The 20,312-nt window shown below is 34.1% G+C and overlaps 1 non-coding gene across 1 annotated transcript; it reads right to left on the bottom strand.

Annotated features, from left to right (window-relative positions):
- Nucleotides 1-15,419: 15,419 nt before the first annotated feature.
- LOC126025241 (U6 spliceosomal RNA) lies at nt 15,420-15,525 on the bottom strand. The gene has a single exon (XR_007501280.1). It is a non-coding gene; the product is annotated as a U6 spliceosomal RNA (small nuclear RNA).
- Between the last annotated feature and the right edge of the window lie 4,787 nt (nt 15,526-20,312).

Raw genomic sequence — 20,312 nt, forward strand, 5'->3', positions numbered from 1 at the left:
ATCCTATTTGGTTCCATGATTTTCTTGTCCAATTGTGTGATTTTTCATTCATAGCTGCAGCTGCTTCTACTGTGGCATGTGTGTCAAACCCAAAGCATCCAGAGAGCTATAGAATCTCTTATTACCACACAGTCTGTGAGCATGCCCCATTGCCCAAAATGGCTTCCTAGACTTTCATTGGTTGTTTCAAAGTTCAGCCTTTCTATGAAAACTTTCTGTAGCTATTCAATATCTTTGGAGGACTTTGACTTATACATGATGATTATAGAAAAGGACAATGTCAGTAGTGTCCCTGTATTTTACCATATCATAATCATTATCTTCATTTTAATTTAACTTATAATTTATTTAAAAAGAAAAAATAAAAATTACCAAAAGAGTAAACAAATTTAGATATTATATATATATATATGAAAGTTCTAAAATATACTTTAGTAGTTTCATGAATTAGAATTAGGTGGTAATAATTATATCTAAAACTAGAGTGATTGGTTCTAAAACAATAAAATTGAGTGAAAAATATTTCATCTATTTGATAGGACAAAATAATTTTAAAGCCCAGGTATGTACATTGATGTGCTTAATACTGTAATTCTTGGAGTAATGTAGCATTTCTTGTTGCATGCTAAATTTCATGACTTCAGGATTCTGAAATTTAGATTTTACAGTAACTTGGGCTGATCCTCTGTTTCAGCTCGTCCAAATGTATGATACTTTGGTGCTGATTGTAATTCAAATTTTATAGATGCTACTAACGACTAAATTTTCATATCTCCCATATAAAAATATATGTACTGAAGTCCTAGCCTCCAAACAGGGGTCCTCAAACTTTTTAAACAGCGGGCCAGTTCACTGTCCCTCAGACCATTGGAGGGTCTGACTATAGTAAAAACAAAACTTATGAACAAATTCTTATGCACACTACATATATCTTGTTTTGCAATGAAGAAACAAAACAGATACAAATACAATATGTGGCCCGCGGGCCATAGTTTGAGTACCACTGCTCCAACATTTGAAGGGGGTAAATGTTGGAAAGGGACATTAAGAGATTACTAGTGACGGTGAAACCCCCATTAAGATATTAGTCCTCTTACAAAAAAGACATTAGTTAACTTGTTCACACAAGGGTTTTCTCTTCTCTGAAATATGAGTCTTAGAGTGAAATTGCTGTGAACTACAAGTCATAGTAATACCCTTCAGAATGAAACATAACTCACTAAACCTTGATCTGGATTTCCTACACTCCAGAACAATAAAAAATATTTTTTGTGCTTTTAGATATTCAATCAATGGTATTTTGAAGTAGAGGAGGCTGATTCATATATATATACATACATGTATATATATAGTAACATGGGGAAGAAAGGGAATCCAAAAGTGCAGTTTCTTCTATACCACCTGAGAATTTATGAAATTAATAATCACTCCTGGCTGAATGCACTACTACCTATAATAAATTACAGCCATATCTTTAATTAATGGTATCTATTTATTTCTCAAATATCTCTTTCTAGAAGAGATTGTCATAAAGGCAGGTTTATAAGGAGTGGAGAAGACTTTTGTTAATAGCACTGCATGTTTTAGACTGAGTTAATAATTTATCACCACACCCCATCATTTACTAAAGGGCAAACCATCTATTTCATATGTGAAACAATGATTAATTACAGTAAATTAATTAAATATACAACTTCTTTAGCCAGGGCCAGAAACATAGCTCAATAGATTGAGGATATGCTGTGTATGCAGGAGGTCTAAATGATATTTCTTCACTATACAGGTTCTTTGAGAACCCTTGAAAGAAACTATTGAGCACAGAACTGAGATCAGAGCCCTTGAGCAGAACCAACTATGCCCCCAAACCAGTGGTGCTCAAACTATGGCCCGCGGGCCACATATTATATTTGTATCTGTTTTGTTTCTTCATTGCAAAATAAGATATATGCAGTGTGCATAAGAATTCGTTCATAAGTTTTGTTTTTACTATAGTCAGACCCTCCAATTGTCTGAGGGACAGTGAACTGGCCCCCTGTTTAAAAAGTTTGAGGACCCCTGCCCCAAACAAACAAAAAAAACTTTTATTAACAACTTTAATCAGACTGTTTCATTTTTTAGGGATCTTATTATTATTTATGATCAATGTATTCCCTAATGTAGAGGATGTCAAAGTATAGTTCTTTAAACAACAATGTTAGAATTATCTAGAGATTTTTTAAATATTCAGTACTGGTAAGCTAAAAACTAGAAGAAAGACCAGAAATTTAACTTTACTTTATCATTATTTTCATTTTATTTTATTTTAGTCATGATGAGTTGCAACACCTTCAGTGACAGGGTGTCATACTTACAGCAGAAAGTAAGACTTACTCCAGAACTACCAGGAGTGAGAATAAATCCTAGTTGTAAACAATTCTATTATCGAGATGTTATCACTGAACTAGAGACCAGAGAGCACCGCAACTTTTGCCCATCTTGACCATTAGAAAAAGAAACATCATAATGGTAGTCTCATGACATTGAATCAGGAAATATTTTTAATGATACGGTTTTACTAGGTAAATAGAAGGAAAGATAAATTGGTATCAAATTAAGAAGCTCTGTGTTGCCAAAGAAATTGTTACTAGAATAAAATGATGCCAAAGACTTAGATATAATATTTTCCCACCAGTTTTCTGAAAAAAGGGTTAGACCCAAGATATGTCAAACACTTGCTACATTAATAAGAAAAAAAATCAACCCTATCAAAAAATATGTTGAGAGGGACAGAAACTTCTTTAAAGACAGTTAGATAACCACTAGGCATATTAAAAATTGTACAGTATTTCTATAGTCAGGACAACGCAAATTAAAATAAGGCAACAATGAGCATTACCTCACACCAGTGAGACTTACAAAACTTAGCAAAAAATATATTGACATGGATATAGGGAAAAAGAAAACTTCATTCACTGCTGTCAGGAATGTCGATCAATCCAGTTTCTTTGGAAAGCAACATGGATGCTTCTAAAAAAAAGAATTAAGTTTTTATATAACCCAACAATTCCCCATTTTTGCTTCTGCACCAAATCTACAAACTCTATTCAGAAAAGATATTTTCACGTTTATGCTCATCGTAATGCATTCATAGCAGCCAAACTGGAAAGAATCCAAATATAGGGGCTGGAGCAATGGCGCAGTGGTAAGGTATTTGCCTTGCAAGCGACTGACCCAGGAAAGACCGTGGTTTGATCCCTAGGCATCCCATATGGTCTCCCCAGCCAGGAGCGATTTCTGAGAGCATAGCCAGAACTAACCACTGAGTTTCACCGGGTGGCCCCAAAACAAAACAAAACAAAAAAAGAATCTAAGTATCCAAGAACAGAGTGGATAAAGAAAATGTAGTATGTATATGTATCCATAATACATATACATGTATGTATATAGACAGATATGTATATACATGTATACATATATACTACATTTTCTTTATATATATATATATATATATATATATATATATATATATTTGTATATATAGACAATGAAATACAACTCAGCAATTTGCTGCTATTTGGCCAGGTCTGGAGAGTATTATGCTGAGTAAAGTTAGAACAGGGACATGCAGAATGATTTTTTTTCTCATATGCAGAATCTACTAAAACTTAGGAAGGAAATAACAAGTTCCCAAAGGCAATAGAACTTGAGATATGGTGTGAAGAATGGAGTTTACCATAGATGAAACAGGATGAGAGGAAAGAGAAAGTAGGCCAGTAATGGAGGCAAGCAGACACTGATGGAAAGTACAGGAAACAAAACTCTACCATTTACAGTTGTATATCATAATGTATAAAGATTTTTTAATCAAAAATAAAATTAAAAAGTCAAGGAAAAGGGGCAAGTGAAAGAGTACAGCAGATAAGACACTATCTTTGCATGTAGCCTACCTGAGATCAGTCACTGACATTTCATATGGTCCCTCAAAACTCACTAGGAATGATCCCTGAGGATAGAGTCAGGAGTAAACTCTGAGCACAGCTGGAATCACTGCCCTCAAAATGGGGGTATAGAGGAGAAATATTTTATATTTCAAAAGTTCTCAAATGTCATATGTATTTTTTCTAAGCCAGTCAAATTGAGCAGTGGGGGTTATATACCAACTTTTGTGATACTAACATTAATAAGTTCTGATAAACCACTGCCATTGGACCAGCCATGTCATATGTATTTTTACATTAAATTTAATTTTATTATTTTTGAAGTAACATGGTTTGCAATTAGTTTCTGTTTTGGGGGTGTCACACCTGGCAGTGTTCAAGTGTGAACCTGGACCTACATTTAGGAATTACTCCTGATAGCTCAGGAGACTATATCGGGAGCCAGGAATTGAACCTGGGTTGGTCGCATGCAAGGCAAATAAATGCCTTACCTGCAGTACTATCTCTCAGACTCTGTATTTATTTTCTTTTTTTTTTTTTTTTTTTTGGTTTTTGGGCCACACCCGGTAACGCTCAGGGGTTACTCCTGGCTATGCGCTCAGAAGTCGCTCCTGGCTTGGGGGACCATATGGGACGCCGGGGGATCGAACCGCGGTCCGTCTCCTAGGCTAGCGCAGGTAAGGCAGGCACCTTACCTCCAGCGCCACCGCCCGGCCCCTGTATTTATTTTCATAACCTTTGCTTACAAAGTCTCTGCTCTGCCACCACTATCAAGCTGGTGTATTAAGATAAATATGAAAAACAAAATTCCATATAATATTAACCTTGCAGTAAGATGCTGGGCAATTTAAATGTTTGATATCTGATTTCCTTATCTGCAAAGGTGTCTATTACAATAACAACTTTTCAGGGCTCATATCCAGATCAAATAGAATAACTTTAGTGGCCATAGAGATAGTACAGAAGTTACATTGATTTCCTTCAGATCTAATCCCATATGGCATACCATCGGGATAACTGAGTACTACCAGAATGATCCCAGAACACAGATCCAGAAGTAGATCCTGGGCATTTTCAGCTGTGGAAATTCTTAAGCACACTCTCCAAAAAAAAAGTAACAACATTTTACAGGTGTTGAAATGTGCCTTAAACAATAAATGGGGGGAAAATCATAATTACCCTGCTTCTTTCAGCCTACATATTGCTTACATACAATAGCCTACATACTACTTGTTGTTTTGCTCTGCAGTATAGCCCCTAAAACAGAGTCCTTAAGGCATATTGGCCCAGAAAGCAATGATAAAGTGTATTCATTATAAAATCAAGATGAGGGTCCAGAGTGATAGCACATTGGTAGGCCATTTGCCTTGCATGCAGATGAACCAAACGGACCCAGATTTGATCACCAACATCCATATGGTCCCCTGAACCTGCCAGGAGCAATTTCTGAGTGCAGAGCCAGGAATAAATGCTGAGCACCGGTGGTGTGGCCCCAAAACAAAACAAAAAAAAATCAAGATGAAAAAATAGAGACATGGAGCTCATCTATTGCCAATATTACATGAGCAGGCCAACACCATAAAAAATAGTGGTAAGGCATTTTAAGTATCATCAAATCTTCTATTAAACAAGACCCAAGTGTTGATGAGAAAAAATATAGAAAGAGTGGTGACACTGCTCCCCACATTGTCTTTCTATGACTTATGGTGTCAGAATGAGGTCACACTGGAAGTACTAATGATTTTACTGAAAAATAAAATACTCCCAAAGAGTTAACTTCAAATAATACAAGCAAAAAGAAAATTCATATTACAACTATCTTAGACAGATTTGATCTATCTATATATATATAATTCCTCCCTCTATTCCCTCAGCTTTATGACTTGACAGCGGAAGACATTTAACACAATGTCTTTAATAACATTGGTATTCCTTCCTAGACTACTATACAAACACAATTAATATATTCTGCAAATGATCCGTCACCCTGTGAAGCTGCTAAATGGATCAAGCTCATTAAGTGTTCTTCTTTTATTAATAGTACATGTTGTTTTCCTGAAATATAGAAAAAAATCTAGTTATAGAGTTGGCTCTTACTTTCTGTTTGAAAAAATTCTAAAATAAATCAGCACAGAGAAGAATATGAATCAAGATAACTGGAGCCTGTCATGTAAGCCTGGAATAAGCTGGAAAAATATGGTGTCGAAGGAATGTTCATAACTGTTTTTTTTTAACTACATCTCAGTCTGAAACACCATTATTTTTAAGTTATTTAAAGGGAATTGTAGTACCAGTTCTTTAAAGTTCTTTTAAATAACAGAATTCTAGATTATTATTATATTAAGACTATTTCTATTAATAATCATTAAGAATACTCAGACTATATTGAAAGGGACCTCAAAATCACTTGTTCAATGGTTTTTAAACTTAACATTAAACAATAATCATCTGGAATACTTTAAATTATTTATTAGTGTAGTTGAGGTGACATAATTACAATGGTGTTTAAGTACATCTTTGTAGATCACAAAATTAATAGCCCTTTACTCTCTTTATTTTTACTTTGGGGACCATGTGTATCAGTGCTCAGGGCATACTAACTCTGTGCTCAGAGTTCACTTCCAGCAGGGAAACTCATTTGGTCTAAGGAACAAATTTTGAATGGTGACCTGAAAGCAGCATCAACCTATGACTTATCTCTTCAGCCACTTGTGTTGCTCTTGTAAGCTGCTTTATTTATTTTCCTAATAGTTTTGTTGTGAAGTGAAGACATTAAAATTTTTCATGTTCATTGTTTCACTACAATTAGTGAAAGTTTAACTTAATAATTTTATTTGGATGTTTGATTTTCTTTTTAATACATAATTATGTGGACAACATTTCCAATACTATTCTGTATAGTGATGAAGAAAGTGAACATTTTTCTCTCATACCTGTTTTTGGTATGAGAGTTACATTGGCTTCATAGAAATAGTTGGGGGAAACTCCTGATGTTTTATGTCCATTAAACATTCTCAGTAGTGTTAATGAGAAGAGTTTTGACTTCCTCAGTTCTGGTCCTGAATTTGTGTACAATTACTAAGCTATTTCCTTAGCTAATATTCACTTATTTCTTTTCTAATTTTTATTTAAACACCTGGAATTACAGCACTTTAATAATAGATTTTCAGGCATATACAATCTACTTCACATGATGTGAGTCAGCGCCACCTTGCCAATATTTCAGTCTCCTCTAGAACCCAACTCAATCCCTGGGAAAAATCATTTTAAAGTTTGAGTGTTGTATTTAGAGTAGTGTTAAACTTATAGTGTTGATATATACAGTTATCTCAATATCAAGTGACTCTCAGTTCATGTCCTAATGTTAAATCTAGTCTACCAAATAATTCCTCTCCTGCCTATACTTTAAATAATTTGAAATTCTCAGTTCTATAACTGGTTTTCTAGTTATAGTTTCTTTCATTCACATTTGTCTGATAGAGAAGTGCAATCACTACATATTTGCCCTTCTCTCTCTAACTAACTTTATTTAACAAGATACCCTCCAATTTTATTTAAATGGCAAAAAGTTATTTGATTTTGGCTTTTTAATCTCATTATTTTCTAGAGTGGGGATCTTGAACTATATCAAATCATATTTAGGACTTAGTCCTCTTTGCTCACAGATCACCCCTGGAGGTATTCAGGGGATAATATATAGTGCCAGGGATCAAACCTACAAGGAATGTGTGTTTTCCTCTTATCTCTCTAACCTTATTTCAAATTTTTATGACTGTGTAGCATTCTCTTATATGTACATAAACCAAAAATTTTTATTCATTCATCTGTTAGTGGATGCTTGGGTTGTTTCAATATCTTGAATATTGTACTCATAGATTTCTTTTTTTCTGATGGTTGAGCCACACTTGATGATGTTCATGGATTACTCCTGGAACTTTTCTAAGGAAATTTTTCTGGCAGTGATCAGACGACCCTATGGAATGCCAGGGATTGAACCTGGATTAGCGATGTGCAAGTGCCCTATCCATTGTACTATTGCTCCAGTCCCACATAGATATTTGTTTTAATGTATGGCATAACATTATTATTTACCAAGTTGTTTGTAATGCAGTCAAGTTTGCCATTAAATGTTCAAATACCAAGCCAATCACCAGTGTGATCTTCCCTTTGACAGTGTCCCCAATTTCCCACTCTCCAACCCAACCTGTCCCCTTTCAGACAGAACAAATTTACTTCAGATTATTTGTCACAATGCAAAGGCAATTGGAATTATCAAAACAGATCAACAGGGGTCAATTTGAAAAATTTTTTATATCTCTACATGGTATTACTAAAGTCAGTATTTAAGGATTATTTGCTGAACTGTGGTTAGTGCTAATTGAGCCTAATGTGTTACTGTTTAGGCTCATTAAGCTTGGTACATTTCTATGTGACTTTCCAATCTGATTTCCTGTAATACAAGTAGCCTGACACCACTATGATAATTTGAAGTGTCACATGATATCTTGTAGCCACGTGGTACAGTTTCCGTGGATCTTATAGATCTATTATATATACAAATCTATATACAAATCTGGAGACTTGGCAATTTGATAGAGTTAAATTGTGGAGTTGGGCCATTTCTGTTAAGGGTGTTTGGTGTGGCTCCGAGCAGCAGAGGTTTCAGGAAGAAAAGAGTCTGTCAATTCTGAGAATGCTCGAGCTGTGACCAGACTACCTAGGAAGTTTAAGCGGCGGTTATTTTCTTTTTGGAGCTTGGTAGAGGAACTGGGTCATTTTTTTCCTGAAAGATGATTGAAGATGAAGAAATTCCCTATAGATAATTTTGAAACAAGGTATTTGAGAATATTTTTAGTGGGTAGAAACATGATGGAACATGATTAAATGTGTAAAGAATTCTCCAAACTGTTTTTCATCAGGGCTTATCAAGATGGCATTTCCATCAACAGTGATTCCTTTTTCACCATATCCTCACCAACACTGATCATTTGAAATCTGTCTAAAATACAACATTCCTGGGGCCAGAGAGATAGCACAGCAGTAAGGCATTTTGCCTTGCATGCAGCTGATCCAGGGCAGATCGTGGTTTGAATCCTGGCATCCCATATGTTCTCCTGTGCCTACCAGGAACAATTTCTGAGTACAGAGCCAGGAGTAATCCCTAAATGCCATCGGGTGTGACCTGACATCTTAAATAAATAAATAAATAAATAAATAAATAAATAAATAAATAAATAAATAAATAAATAAATACAACATTCCCAACTGGCTAATGTTGATTTATTTATCAAACTTGAAGGTTTGATAGAATTCACCAGTGAACCCATCAGGACTAGGGTTTTTGTTCTTTCTTGATTTTTGATCTTGTGGTTGCCTGAGGTTTTCTATTCTCTCTTTATTCAGTTTTAGGAAATCGCATACTGTTAAATATCTGTCCATTTCTTATATTGCTCTTCAGAAAAATAGGGCAACATTGTTCATATTAACCTTCCATATTTTCTTGGATGTCTGAAGGGTTTATTGTTATTTTTCCTCCTCAAATTCTGATTAATTTTTTGGTCATTTTTCTCTTTTGTTTCCTTATGAGTCTACCCAAAGGGGTCCTTTGTATTGATTGTTTGATTTCTATTTAATTGATTTCTGCTGTAGCATTTATTATTTTTTCCTTTTGATAGAGGTTTATTTATTTTCTTTATTAGGTGTTTACTATGCGTTTAGCTCTTGTATTTGAACCTTTTATTCTTTCCTAATATAGGCCTGTATTGTAATAAATTTCCACTTTAGTGAGACTTTTGCTGTGCCTCATTCTTACTAGTTTCTTCATTCTCATTAACTTCCAGGAATCGTTTTATTTCTTCCCTGATTTCCTTTTTGTTCCATTTGTCATTTAGCAGTGTTTTGTTTAATTTCTACTCATTGGAGTTTTTCCCCAATCTTCCTCTTATGATTGATTTCTAATTTAATACCATTATGGTCTGAGAGGATGCTTGGTGTAATTTACATATTTATAAATTTTTATAAATTTAGTTTTTAATTTAGTTTTTCCCTAGTATGTGATATATATCCTGGAGAATGTTCCATGTATGTTCCATGTATATAGGAATCTATTTGGCTTTTTAATATTAATTGTTCTATATATGTCCATTAATCCTGTAATTCTAACTCCTATTCTGAGGAAACAATAAGCACATCTCTCCTTGAGATGTATTCTATGCTATGTTCTCTCATGTTCTCCCATGTTCTCTCTTGATCATTTTTTCTTGAGCATACATATGTGTGTATATATATATATATATATATATATATATATATATATTCTCCCTTTGTTTCCTAGATAAACTTGCATTACATCACTATTCATCTCCTCTATGATATTCTTTTCTATGATGGAAGGTAATCTAAATCATGGGTAAGATTTAGTCTAATTTTCCTACAAAGAGAAATTCTTCACTCCAGACTGAGTTCCACAACTCCCTGAGTAATTGACTATCAGAGATCACTTCCCATGCTGGGCAGAACAAGTGGAACCCAGATGCCTTCTGACACCCTACTGAGGGTATTATTGTGACATAAAGTCTGTATCTTGTAGGGTCTCAGAGCAGATTCTCATCAGTCTTAGATTTACCCAGTCATTTTCTCTGGATGACTTAGGAATGTTGAAAGGGAATAGTGACTCCCTTCTCCAAGCTACCTGTATTATACACATATTGCATAATCAACATAAGGAAACCCTACTCCTTCTTATGGGAGTTATACCTCTCACTGGCAACAGTTGCATTCCATTGCTCAGAGGTATATACATGAGAAATTATAATATCAATAATATCTATGAAGCTATCAGCATATTTGATTTTCTAGTTCCTAGCAGACACTATATTGCCAGACCCAAAGAGACCTGAGAACCATTCTACAACTTAGTGGCACAATATTTGGTAATGACTTTAGTACTGAACTTGTGCTACAACCAAATGTTCAAAACTGGACTGATCAAGGGCACAAGATGCATTTGGAGACCTGCCAAGTGCAACTTTTACTCTGTAAAGCACTTTGTGATTTTAGACATTTATTTAGACCACCTGCCATCAGATGTGCCTTGAGAGGAGCTGAGTTCCTTTAGACTGGGATAAACAAATGTTGCTAAGTGCTGCCTTGTTCTTTCATAATCAATTTAGGATGAAAAATTTGCCTTCAGGCCACTTTGTGTTCAAAGATATTATTACTCCTTGAAAGCTTACAAAAGAGGCTACAGCCAGTCACAGATTCAGGTCTCAGAGTAGCCCCAGATCCCTCGATCAGGTGACATATGAGTAGAATTATAACTCGTAAATTATAAAACCAGATTCTTATCTTAACCCACTTATAATTCAATGCAATTTCCTATAATTCCTAACATCTGTGAATGGATTTAATTTCTCACCTTTAATTTCTGACTATTGATCCTTATTGAACCAGCTGAATGTGAATGGAATACTAATTTCCATCACTCCTGAGCAACACCAATGGCAAAGTTTTTTTTCTTTAGCACTTGATAGAGATGACAGTCATGGCAACTTATAAAGTTGCTGAGGACTGTTGACCAAAAAGAAAAAGCCATGAAACGCATATGCTGCTTTAGTACTTTTATACTCCGGGCTTTTACAAAGATGTATTTTTTCATATCTTTAACTCTGTATCCTAATGTTATTTTTGTTTTGTTTTGATATTTGATCATAAACTGAGATCAGTTCAGCCAATGATGAACACAACATCTTACTTGATCAAAGCATCTGGAGCTGGAAGGTACTCGAGAATTTGCAGAGTGGCAGCAATGGTGGGGTTATCACTTCCCAGGTCATATACTGAGGACTGAGATCTTTCTCAGTGCTGTATGAGTTAGCAAGGAATGTACCAGTGACAAATTGGGGATATAAACAGTTATTAATTTTATTTCCAGTACTATTATTGAGCTAGGCAAGAAATTACCTAATGAATCTTATGAATGAAAGCAGCATTTCATAAAGCATCCTAGTCACTGTGTGGTGTGATTCAGTAAATCCAGAACATAGACTGTGTGAAACCTAAAGTAGTTGTAGATTCAACTGTGTCACACAGTCTTTCCTACAGAATCAAACTCATATGTGGTCTCAACGATTATAATTTTCTTATATAGAAACCATGGCTTCTATTTCTTCCTGCCCTTTCTATTTTTTCTTAGGCTGGTTGAATAATAAAATATCATCAGAGAGATTTATAAGATGCCGGTACAAATTTAAATATATATACTTTGATATGCTACATGAATTTAATATACTCAAATTGATCAAAATTAAGATTTTGATTCTGAGCCAGGATTGGAGTTTAGGCCTTCATGAGAAAGAAGAGAGATTACATATTAAAGGGAAGAGCCTCAGTATAATTAGATGTTTATCAAGAGAGATTTTATGACAGAGTATTTCTGGTAAAACAACTGAATTCTATTTAACATCTATAGTATCATTCTTTCAGGGAGCTAAGAAAGTGATAAAAAATGTTTCTTATAAGTGCACAGAGCCTTATTGAATTCACTAAATATTCTACATGCCAAAGTGATACATACATCTTTTGAAGGCTGGTTATAAGCATCTTAAGGGGGCCCATCTTTAGCAGTACCAACTAAGAATTCAGAATTTATAATCTGTAATTACAATGAGAAAGTAACTTCAAAGCATATGAGAAATGTTTCTAGAAATTTTCAATGTTTTTTCTTTGTAGTAAGGTTGATTGTAGCTTTGAAAATTTAAAAGCTGGGGCCAAAGAGATAGCACAGTGATAGGGCATTTTCCTTGCATGCAGTCAATCCAGCATGGACTGTGGTTGGAATCCTAGCTCTCATATGGTCTCCAGGACCTACCAGGAGCATTTCTGAGAGCAGAGCCAGGAGTAAACCTGAGCGCCACCAGGTATGATCCAAAAACCAAAATAATAATAATAGTAATAATAATAATAATAATAATAATAAAGAAAAATAAAAAGAAAATTGAAAGAGCTTTCACTGCCTATCATTCCACCACAATTTAGCATCCTTAGATAAATGAGGACATAGTTTCAGGGTCAATCTGCTTTTCAATAAAATTCCCAGAACAATATATTTAGAATTATTTAAACTTGTTCTAATTTCTATTCTGGTATAATATTCTTCAAGAAAAGTCCCACGGATTACCAAAAACAATTAATAAATTAAATTATTTTTTATTCACTAAGTTACTGTTAAAAAGGATATTATTTAGAAATAGCCAGTTGGAAACATTCACAGGGCTAATAAGGAAAAGCATGGTGCTTCCATCCCTTCCCCCAAGGGTACCAGTCTCCTCCAAAGAGCCATGTGTGCACTGATACAGAAATTACTTGGGGTAAAAGGATTATTTAGACAAATGAAATGCCTTTTGCTCACATTAATTACCCTATGACTTTTTAAGGCAGGCTGCCTACAGCTTCTTAAGCATCAATTTCTAGAAGGCCCCCTGGGATATGCGGCTGTTGCCTTGGAGAGCTCTTTCTGGATTAGGAAGGGAAGCTAACTCTTCTCTGAAGGTTTTAGCTGTTTCAGGAAAATATCACTGCAGATTTTCTTCATAGATATGTGTGTTGTGGTTTTGGCTAGCTAATAAATTTGGGGTTTGGCTGCAAAACATTCGTATTAAAAAAAAACACTCGAGCCAGTCAGTATAATGCTTGCCTAGGAAGCAGCCAACCCAGGTTAGATCCCAAACATTCCATATGGTTCCAAAGACTGCCATGAGTGGTTCTTGAGGACAGAGACAAGAATTACCCCTGAGCACCCCAGTTTGTGATCCAAAAATAAAAACCAAACAAAATGAAACCTTCAATTCTGCCTTCATTTTTTAATATATTTATTTAAGCACCATATTACAAACTTGTTTGTAGTTGGTTTTCAGTCATAAAAACATATACCCCCACATCACCAGTGTAAGTCTTTCTTTATTGATTGTGTTGTAAGTTTCAAATTGCATCTGACCTATATTATTTAAACTATGATTAAATGATGAATATTGGACTGGAATCTGTTTTATATTATTTCTGTACCAAATTTCCTTTTATTTTTCTTAATTTACTTTCTAAATTCAAGGAAAATTTTTAAATTGATAATTCACAAAGGGTAATTTATTGTTGTGGTGAGAACAGAGAATGGGCATAAAGTGCAGTTAAACTTGTTCATTTTCAATCTGCTAGCTTATACTAAAACTAATCCACATGAGCTCACCTGTATTTGCTCTGAAAGTTGCATGTCACCAGATTTCTTACATTGTCAAAAGTTATTGCCATAAAATATAGCTTAACTCAAAAAAAGAAGCTGATATATCATGCTGCTTGTTCTTACAGGGTTACAATAGTGTACAGTTGATCTGCTATTGAAAGATTTCCCAGGAAAAAAAAACATGCTAGAAACTTTAAATTCTGGATAACGTGCTCAAAGATAATGAATGAATAAGTCAATGGGCAACAGACTTACAAAAAAGAGCTGTAAGTATGCCAGAATGAGGTGTCTATTGACAATAAGATATATATGACTTATTATTTTTCTAGTCTTCTGAAAAGTCTAAATAATTTAATTACTGTGCATTTCATCCTCCTTTTGTAAAAGGAAGGGGTTGGGAGAACTAAATTCTCCATAGGAAGGATTAAATCATAGAATAGAAACTTGGTGAAGTTTTCATGGAAGCTTTCATATGCAAGATGCTGAACTCTAGAACCTATGATTTTAGGTAGTATTTTCTTATGTTTCCTTTTAAAGACCTATTAGCCTAGTTCTCTCAATGAACTTGTATGAGTAGCTAAATTAGTAAACTATCACTAATCTACAAAAGAAATGCAAATTTATAAGCTCAGAAATAAAAATCAATGAATAAAAGATAGAAATTATTCTTATAGAAAAGTTTATAGATGTATAAAAGTAAGTAAATGTGATTCTAAGTGCTAGAGAAAGCTATGATAACAGTATGGATTAAGTGGAAATTTTAGTCTATAATAAAAATTATAAACTAAATATATGATCAATGATATGATAATATACTAATCATTTTTATCATTCAACTTGTAGATATGAGAAAAAAAAGAAAAATAATGGTAAGTGACACATTGGTAGACCATATATTTCAATGTGTCAGGTTTTGGTTCAATATCCAGCACTGTGTAAAGAGGAAAAGGAGGAGAGAAGGAGAATAGAAGGAAGTGAAAAGAGAGAAAAGTAATTGAGAAAAGGGATGGGAAGAAGAGAAAGTAGAGGAATAAAAAGAAGGAAAAGGAGCTACCCTACAAGTATTATGTAACTTTATTAAGCAGAGCATCATAAGAGATAATGCATTTTCCAGAAAAGGAAGAGAGAAATGCAATAAATATCATATTTAAGCAATAATATAGAAACTGCCAAAACTTGTACCCAGAGCTGTATATTCTTGTGTGTGTGTGTGTGTGTGTGTGTGTGTGTGTGTGTCACTCCTGGTTCTGGTAATAAAAATGGATTTTTTTAACATGGAAAGCTTCACAAATTTGCTTGTCATCCTTGCACAGGGGTCACGCTAATCTTCTCTGTATCGTTCCATTTTAGTATATGTGCTGCTGAAGCGAGCATGAAACTGAATATTCTTATCCAATGAGTCAGGAAAACATTGATGCTAGTTAAATGCAAAGATATCTATACCAAGACACACAGTAAAACTACCAAGAGTTCAAGACAAAAAAGTATATTGAAGGTGGTTAAGGAAATAAAGAATGTAATATAAAAAAATACTTCCATCAGACTTGTAAGCACAAATCCTGCAATCCAGGGAAAAAATATAATAAATCATCTTCTTCCAAGACAAGAAGTTGTAAGTTTGAGGGCTGGAGCAATAGTACACATTTCTTAATAAGGCACTTAATTTGCAAATTGCTGGTCAGGGTTCGATCCTTGGCAACCTTTATGCTCCCCTGAGCTCTGCCAGAAGTAAACCCTGAGTGCAGAGTCAGGAATAAGTCCTGAGCACCATTGATTGGGTGTGACTAAAAAGAAATAGTTGAAAGTCTACTATCTGATGTCCTGCAAATTTGATATATTATCTATGGGAGAAAAATCTAGATCTAAAAGGATAAACAAAGATTGAAGGACTTTTGCCAACATTAGACCTCCTTTTAATAAATGTATAAGGATCTCCCTTATCTAACAAATTTTTGAAAGTAACCAAAAACTATCAATGAAATAGATAGATACAACTAAAATTCTAAAGTCATAATGGTAGAAATATGTTTCATTTCTTAATAATCACCCTTAATGTAAATGTATTTGATTCACCAATTAAAAGTATAGCATATTAGGTGAACTAAAACAAAAAATTCGGGAGAGTTGAATGTGGCAAGTCATGCCATGCTATGCCATACTTGTGCCAAGCATCTGCACAAACCTGAATTCAATCCCTGACACCAAAGTGTTTCTCTGTGTACTTTGAGGGTGATTCTAGTGATTCTTGATGATTCCTTAGCAGTCCACAGGGCTTATTCCAGTCCTGAGCAGCATCAAAGGTATCCCATATGGTTCCTGAGCATCACTCTAGCACAAGCACCTAATTATCAGGACCACCTCACTGGACTCTGTGTTACTGGGAGCAGTCCCAGGCCACTGAGCTTTGCAGGTTATTATCCCTATTGAAATAAAAAAATCCAAATTACAAGCTATGAAAACAAAAATGCTTTTAAAGCAACGAAGAGCTAATATTTCAAATAAGTGAAAAACTTACAAGGCAGGGATCACTATACTTCTATTAGTAAAATATAGTTCCACTCAAAAAAAGAGATAAAGATACATAGTATATAATTGTAAGTAATTAATACAACAGAGATACAAAAATTATGATATGCATTCAGTGTAACATTTCACAATAACAGTAGGGGACTTTAACCCCCCCGCTCATGACTCTCATTCAGGAGAAAAATCACAAAACAAATCTTAAATAATAAATTAGACTAGAAGACTATAAGTCAGATAATTATAAGGCATTTTACCTCAGATCACAAGAATATATATTCCTGTCAAGTGATTATAAATTACCCAAAGTTTTATCATTTATAATGACACAAAATAAGTCTCCTAAATTTTTAAGTATTTATATAATATTAAGTACCTTTTGAAATAAAAATGGCATGAAATTAAAAAATCAACCAAAAAAGAGAAAGAAGGGGCATAAATGTATTAACAAACAAAATGCTATTGAACAATTATTTGATCATTGAAAAAAATAAAGCAAAATAGAAAAGCATCTGGAAACAAATGAAGATATTACTTAACATATGGGAATGTGTCATAAATGACTAAAATGAAGTTTATGTTATTATAAAATAGTAATATACATGTGAAAGAAGAAAAGGGCATGAGTTGGTAAATCAGGATAAAGAATATACTCACTTTGATTTTAAAAGATTCACTCCTGAAACCTAAATAATGTTATAGTTCAATGGCATGTCAATAAAAAATTGAATGGCAATGATGTAAGGAGTGATAAGTAAATAGATTAGTTCAAACTTAGCTTTGAAACCTAGTTGCAATAAACTTGACCCAACTTGAAGCACAATTGTTTAGATGCATAATTTAAACTACTAAGTTATATCTAGGTATAAGAAAATCAATAACTACATCCATATAAAACAAATAGAAATGCAGGGGAGGTTTCTTCAGATCTAAGCTAACAGTAACTTCAGAGAAAACTGTGGATTCCCAGAAACATATGAAAAAATTACAAGTTGGGGTCAGGAGGGCAACTGCCAGCATAGTTTTGCATTTCTTCAGACAGTGGACATTAGATATATTTATGGGATTTTTGAGCAGAGTAGTCTGTAATGTAATTTTCCTCATCTAATTGGAAAAGAAAAATGGGAAATGTTTGCCAGACATGTCTAGTTAAGCCTTCCCTGGATTCTTGGCATTTGTACCAATACAGGAAGTCATGGAGGTAAATTAAATTTATAGACTTATGAAGAATAAATCAATTTCCCCTGGAAAAATCCTAGTCCTGTGGTTTCCACATAATGTTTCTCCTTGGCTATTTTTGTGCTTGCACTATGCAACAAAAACCTCTGACATATCTTTAATGAGTCACATTTAAAATAAAATTATTTCAGAGATTTTGTTCTAATGATAGAGCATTTATTCTTATATCACGACCTGTATACATTAAGCTAAAAAATAACTTCCAATAGCTCTTGTATTTTAATCATTTACAATATTAAAACATAAGGAAGCAAAAGTAAAATGTTTATTAATTTTCTATTCATATACATTTTGTTTGTTTTATTCTTTGTTTTAGGTTTTTGTTTTTATTTGTTTTTTGCTTTTGGGTCACACCCAGCAGGGCTCAGGGGTTATTCCTGGCTCTACGCTCAGAAATCGCTCAGGGCAGGCTCAGGGGACCACATGGGATGCCGGGATTCGAACCACCGTCCTTCCGCATGCAAGGCAAACACCTTACCTCCATGCTATCTCTCCGGCCCAGGTTTTTGTTTTTAATCCCAGCAGTGTTCAGGGGTTCTGATGGTTCTGTACTCAGTGATTACTCCTGACAGTTCTTGGTGAACTATATGAGGTGCCAACTATCAAACCCAGGTCAGTCATCTGCAATGCCCTACCTGCCATACTATCTCTCCAGCCTTCATTTCTGTATATTGTATTCTTATGTTATTACTAGATAATATTCTTCCTACATTCTCTTCGTATTAAATGAAACACTCAAAACCATTAAAATGAGTGATGTTTTACATATAAATCCAAATAACTTAAATTTGCAGCATTTATAGTTTAAATAAATAGAAATGTGTCCAGGTTGAACCTGGCTAATTTCAGCAGGAAATAGATGCCTCCCTAAAACATACTAGTTAGCAAAGTTTCAGTGCTGACACAACACATAAAATTGGATTCTGCCTCCAAACTTCATAATGTGCCTTTCAAGGAGGCAGGTTGTAGAGGACATTGGAGGGGACTATAGAAGTAAAGACTATGGGAAGCTGACATTGGTGGTGAGATTGAGTTCAAATAGTATATGCCTAAAACTGAACTATCAAAGATTTTGTAAAACAGGGTTATTTCATTTTAAAAACTCTAAATATGGGTTCCATTAAGAAATTTTATCTTAAAATACCAAAATCCTGTGGTTTTTGGTATCTCTCTTTTTCCTTCCATGCCTCTATCTCTCCTTTTTTCTCATTTAAGCAGAGTAATCCTATCCAATATTTATTTTACACATTAGAAAGGATAAGCAGGAATGATTGTGTTTAAGGTCTGGATTTCTTTCTTTGTGACCTAGTATCATTTAAATTATCAGCCATATATGGACAACAACAATTCATGCCCAATTCATATTTTTATTAAAGCTGTAATTGATTTTACTTCTCTGGCACTACACAATAGAGTTGAGAATAAAACCTGTTGATTAATTTATTTTGTCCATCTTATTTGAGAATTATGTACTTAGTATTTTACCATTATTTTTGTTTGATATTCAACGTGATTTTAGGATTTTATTTATGGGTTCCCTCCTCTGTTGCACATAAACCAAGCATAACAAAGTGAACAATTGCTTTAGGTGCTAAGGTAATTTTATTTTCTTATATTTTTCACACAAGTTTTCATATCTCTCATTTAATTCTTTCAACAATCTTACCATGAAAGTATAAAAATAATAGCTTATAGAAGGTAACTCAGTTATTTTATTTTTTTTTCAAATTATAAATCAATATGCTACATTGGCATTTTATTTTATTCATTTCATTTAAAATATCTAATTTTATTTCCATAAACCATTTTAAAAATAAGTACTATTATCTTTTTTTTATGTAAGGCCTCAGTTGTTTCTATCATATGGGGCATTGAAATATATATTTATTTAGTCCTCATTTTTTTTCTTTTTTTTTTTCTTTTATCACCAGTGCAACATTCCCATCACCAATGTCCCAAGTCTCCCTCCTCCCCACCCGACCCCCGCCTGTACTCTAAACAGGTTCTCAATTTCCCTCATACATTCTCATTATTAGGACAGTTCAAAATGTAGTTATTTATCCAACTAAACTCATCACTCTTTGTGATGAGCTTCCTGAGGTGAGCTGGAACTTCCAGCTCTTTTCTCTTTTGTGTCTGAAAGTTATTATTGCAAGAATGTCTTTCATTTTTCTTAAAACCCATAAATGTGTGAGACCATTCTGCGTTTTTCTCTCTCTCTCTGACTTATTTCACTCAGCATAATAGATTCCGTGTACATCCATGTATAGGAAAATTTCATGACTTCATCTCTCCTGACAGCTGCATAATATTCCATTGTGTATATGTACCACAGTTTCTTTAGCCATTCGTCTGTTGAAGGGCATCTTGGTTGTTTCCAGAGTCTTGCTATGGTAAAT

Source organism: Suncus etruscus, chromosome 12, assembly GCF_024139225.1.
Source record: "Suncus etruscus isolate mSunEtr1 chromosome 12, mSunEtr1.pri.cur, whole genome shotgun sequence".
Lineage (NCBI taxonomy): Eukaryota > Metazoa > Chordata > Mammalia > Eulipotyphla > Soricidae > Suncus > Suncus etruscus.